This window comes from Saccostrea cucullata, unplaced genomic scaffold, assembly GCF_032062105.1.
Source record: "Saccostrea cucullata isolate Sc308-1 unplaced genomic scaffold, CSIRO_AGI_Scuc_v1 ctg7838, whole genome shotgun sequence".
Lineage (NCBI taxonomy): Eukaryota > Metazoa > Mollusca > Bivalvia > Ostreida > Ostreidae > Saccostrea > Saccostrea cuccullata.
Window position 1 is genome coordinate 23,437 of NW_026927158.1, and position 6,000 is coordinate 29,436.

Sequence of the window (6,000 nt, forward strand, 5' to 3'; positions counted from 1 at the left end):
GAAGATCTGCCTACATGGGAGATAAAAAGACTCTCTCGGACATCACCAAAACATTAAGTAGACGTAAAACATGCAAGTCTAAACTGGTCAAAGACAAAGATGGTTAAGTCCTCACCAAACTAAATGAACAAATGGAACGGAGGAATGAATACTTCAATAATGTCTTGAATAGGTCAGAACCACACCAACCAGTAACCTTGCCACCAGGGGAAGACCTAAACGTAAAGGTTGACAATTTATATAACGAACAAGACATTAACATTCTTTGTGCCGCGGGCCTATTTTGGGCCTATTTTCAAATACTACGTTAAGTGCCGCGGGCCTATTTTGGGCCTACCGTTAGCTCATTTACGTCACAAGTAAAACTGATTATGACGTTAGGTCATCATTCCTAGTTTCGCGCCATTTTGACCTCTTGTTACAAGAAACAATTATTTTGCCTTTCTTCTACTGAAAAAAAATAGATGTAGGAAAGAATGTTAAACAGGTATTTTTTGGTCTTGGAAATTAGAAAAGGAAAACAGTACATTCTGATTTGAAATTAACAACTTTGTCAGTATTTTCAATCCTCGTTTAAACCGGCAATACAATACAATTAACAAGAACAAGTTAAATTGATGCAAAGCATCAAATCGGCCGCCAACAAAATTTAGCATTTCAAAAAGTACTTTCACAATTATTCAAGCATCCGTGCAAGAAAAGCACAAAAGTGAAATAGTAATCTTTTTTATTTCAGACTGTCTTCAAAGCAAAATAAATGAATAAATAATTTTAGAAAATATATCAAATAGAGTGTTTTAGTGCATATACTTGTCAAATGGATACATCTATGTATTAAAGTTAATGATAAGAATTTATTGTCATCAAAATGAAGATGAAGGTCCCTCAAGATGAACCAAGTGTTGATACCAGGCTATGCTGTAATCCGCGATGCAAAATGTACTGAGGAAAATGTACCTTTGTGTCATTCGCAGTTTTAGCATATTCCAAAGTTTTCTCCACTGTTTGAACAACTTTTCTATTTTAATTCACCATCCTTTTCTGCGACGCCATTATTATCCGGAAAATCATCACGATTTGCTTTCAAATTTTACACACTCCCGTGCTGGGGAGTACCCATTGTAAACTCTTTTCACAGAATTATAAATTATCAATTATCTATTGAGAAATGATAATGAAATTAACACATATTTACAACAAATAATACTTAAGAGCCATTCTCTGTAATGATTTGAAATTTTATATAGGAGCTGTGGCACGCATAGTCTCAGAATTTCTCCAAACTCTCTATGATAAAAGTCATTGATACCCTAAACTGAAATCAGGCAAAAATTGGTTGCTATGTTTCATAGTTACCATGGCAACATGTCTTAAAGTTCGAAAAATGGCATTTTTTAACATGTTTAGAGCCCCGTAGTTAACATTTGCGGCAAAGCAAACAGTTGGCAATGACTGTTTCCAAAAGTTGAAGGTCAGATGTCTCATTTGCATGATAAACATGTTTGGTAAATCGACTATTACATACGTTACTATGGTAACAAAATATTCAAAAGTTAAAAAAATATTCATTGAATTTTATAAAGTCATACACATAAAAATAAAAAGCAATTATAGGATGAAATGTAACCAAATAATAGAAAAAAGAGCCTTGAAACATATACCAAGAACAAAATATGATATTTCATTTTGGTTGGCAATGATTGCCAAGGTTTTTATACCACAGAGAACCTTCAAAGTAACACTCTGTTTGTTTAAATCTGATCCTATCTTTTAAAAAAGCACATTTCCTCATAACTGATGATCAATTTCTAAAGATGTTAGTGTGCTCCTAGTTTTCCCATTTGAAAAAATTCAGATTAGATTCTTTAAATAGAGCGTTGCTATGGAGATAAGCAGAAAATATATGCTTAAAAACCTGAAAAATATTTTCTTTCCTTGGATACGTTCCCCTAAATGTAGATTCCCAAAACTTTTATGATTGATATTTATTAACAGCTAACCTGACTTTTAATTTTGACTATCATCCAATCTTTAAGTGGATGCAAGAAGTTGGCACGCAGGGTTTAATATTGATATAAAGTTCAAATAATCGAACATTTTCCTTCTTGGTTACCATAGCAACAGTGTTGTTTTCTTCATCAACTTTTATCAATATAGGATATCCAACTACAGTTCTAACAGATAAGTACTATTCAAGCTGAGTCCTTTAATTTGTTTCTTGATTATATGGCAATTTAATTCTTAATGCAGCGAAAAATAATTCACTTTTAAGCACTGGTATTTTGTTTCCTTGGTTACACTGCAAAGTAGCAATTATACCCAATTTTTCTTATGGTTTTGGTGTTGCAAGGTCCTACGGATGCATATTTGCCAGTTTTGAATTTTCATGTTTTTCCTCAAGACAGTAGCATTAACCCAAACTTAGTTACTGGTTTTGCATAGTTACACTGTGTTACCATGGGAACCATAAAAGTTATTTATAGAATAATATTGCTTATACTTATATACTTAAGGTCAAACATTTTCATTGTTTTTCTTAAGTCATTGATTGAGTTTTAGCATGTAACACCTACCATTAGTGAATATGGAGTTTTTTTCAGCATATTTCAGCATTTTAAATGTATTCCAAATGTACCCTTGGTTACCACTTACTTAGAGATATATTCTAAATAGTTTCTTTACAGTATAAGTGACATCAAGGTGTCATGTTTTTGTTAGAATGGTTTGTTTGCTTTTTCTAGTTTTTATTAAGCCACAGTCAAGATTTAAAGTGGCTTAAAATCTCGATTTTTCAAACTTTTCCGGCTGTTGCCATAGCAACCCAGACACATAGCAACGAAATTTTGTTTGATATTTGTTTCTGGTGTCAAGTACTAAGCATGGGTGAAGTTTTAATCAAAATCGGTTACCATGCGTGGCAACGAAGTTTAAGTGGTTACAGAGAATGGCAATTAATTTAAAGCAAGTCTTTAAAAATATTATACTCCTAATCATGATACATATTATCATTTAAGAATTATTTTTATTGAACCAAATAAATAACTTCTCATTTCTCCATGTGCACTTTCTAAACACAACCACAAATAGATCGACCGCTGCTGCGGCCGATAATCAAAATTCCATTGGGAGAAAAAAAATTATTCAGCGTATCTTAAAAACGGGAATATAATTTACCATTACTCATGTTTGATACTTAATGTTTTGATCGTGAAAATACAAGTGATGCTATATCATTTGTAATTTCTGTTTTTTTTTAAAATCATTAATCGGCATGATATGTTATAAAGTTTTAACATTGTAACATTAAATCCTTGAAGGGCTTTTAACGGACTATAAAAAAAAGTTTTAAAGTTTCATCCTCAGGAGCATAACAAAGTAAAAGGGTTTATTTCATATATGTCCAGGCACGTAGCATCGTTTTTGAGAGTAGGGGGGGAGGCAAAAAGAGGAAATTATTTTTTACTTACAATAAAATGTTCCTGTAAGTTGACACGCCAAAAAAAACAACAACATGTTGTCATGCAATACACGACATCGCCAATGGCCGGAAAAGACCGCTTAAAAATTGTGTCCTGTCCATTGAACAATTATGGCTCTTTTTTTCTGCAACCTCTGCATCATGCATGCATGTTTATAATTATGTTCCAGTCGGATTCTTTCCATTCTGTTTGTTCAAAAGACCAACAGAGATTAAATTTCTTTTAGGCACGAATCATCAATTTTAATTGCCGGCAGGGCAGGGGGGGGGGGAGGGTAGCCGGGTTCAGAATTTTTAAGCTGGCTTCTCCTGTTAGATCATATCTCAGGTATTTACAATTAATCAAAGACTCTTAAGAGCAGGCAAGATATTATGTCTGTCGAAGTTGGGACAAGTTCCTTAACCACCACCCCCTTTGCAAATACCTCTAACATCTTGATTTTCTCGAGATCTACTGGTAGTATTATAACATATTATTTATTCTCTAACAGCCATGCGAGCGATTTTTTTTTTTTTTTTGGTGATGTATTTTCCAAAATCAATATTTAAAAACTATAATTACTATACTACGATCGCGAGATAAAATTATTACAGAAGCAAATGCCCATGATTTAATTTATAAAATCTGTAGAGAAATAATTTTTTTTTTATACACCTAAACATTTAAATCTCTTTATTTGATTGAATAAAATAATCTACAGATTACATCCGAGTTTCCGGTCGAGGGTGAAAAGACGAATAAAACATACGAAATAACTTATACAGTACGTCTTAGTCATGTATTCAATGTTATAATTTTAAGGAACACAATTTGAAAATGTGACGGTGTTAAAAGACCAACATATAACACTTTAAGTGGTACTTTTTTTCTGAGTTTAGTATGTATAACAGAAAATTTTTATTTAGATACCGGTTGCCCCCCCCCCTTTCACACACACACACACACCTTACGTGTGAAGGGTGTCAAACGGGGACAGGGGTTAAAGACTGTCAAAGTGGGGACTTCTTCATTTTTAATATTTCAGTGACTTTTGACTTAAAATATTAATCACCATGTAACCCTGATGACAAATATAATGAGAACATATCAATATCTTTAATTTTAAGCTGAGCACATTTCACAGCACAAACGGAGACCTATTTCACACTCATTAATATTCACACACCAGTTCTTGTTTTATTGTATTTAAACGGGGACATTTTCCAAAACGTATAAAATCCTCTCTTTTTGTGCTCTTTATTCACTCATTACCACCGTTTTCATCACTGATTAAGACCCCTGTCTTCATAGGCACTTGAATGCTTAATATTTTGAATCAAATATGGAAATTACGAACAGTTATTGCATGATGAAAATATATTTTTATTTTTTCTTCTCAAATAATTTTGAAATTAAGGAATCTGTCTTAAATTTATCAATTTGGCATCACTGACCTCTTTGTCGCAGTAGCATGATTAATGGAATTTAAATATGGTGATTGCAACATAGTTTGCAAAATTCAAAGCTACTTGTTTTACATGTAATTTATGATTTTCCAAATTTTTTATATTCAGAATTAGAGTATTGAACAAGAAAAATGATTGTCATTTGACATACTTACAACTATAAAAAATATAACAAAAGGTCTGAAGGGGGCGCTGATAATACCACTCCAAAAAATGACCAATATCAAAATGAAAAGAAAAATTTATATTGACCTTTTGATAATGGTGAGCTATTGAATATAATCGATAAACACTTAAAAATCAAATCCACTGCATTTACGTATACGCTTCATTACAGAATCGGAGTACAACGACTTCTTTAAATATCTACATTATATTGCATCTTTGATCAGGTACTTTTATTTAAAAAAAATCTTTTCAAAGCAAGGACAATTATTCATTTTATGTTTTACGCAGAAAACCGATGATCCGGAATTATTATATCTGTGCAGTATTTTTAATGGCTCAAAATGTTTATGAATACATTTCATTAAAGTCAAATAATTTTATTTTTTATAAGAAATATACAAATGAACTAAATTAACAGAAATAAAAAAACACAGGAGTTAAATATGTTTTCCACAACCGTTGCTAAAATTATAAAAGAAAATTTACAAGACATTTCAGTTGCGACTGCTGCAAATAGGATACCTTAAACCAATAAACTTTTTGCAAAATCACCTGATTGCTTGAGATATGTATACTGTACAGTAAGGTTTAGTACAGTAAGGTTCGAGCACCCTCGTCCTCATTATTAAAAACATTATTTCAGAATGTAGACACTTGTGTTGTAGAGTTGCATTTCCCCCATAGCCAACTCCCAACTGCCCCACAGGGAATCGTACTCTAGAGCAGAATTTCCCTCCAAGGGGACTTCACACACCAGAACCAAATTACTCCTTGAAGTTCTCTCTTTCTTAGCTGCAGATCTGTAGCTCTCCCAAATATATTGATAGACCGGAGAGCTTCAGTGCCACCCATTATCTTTTGCTTGAATCTAATGAACGGAAGAATTGATTGAGTTCGTATCATGTGAA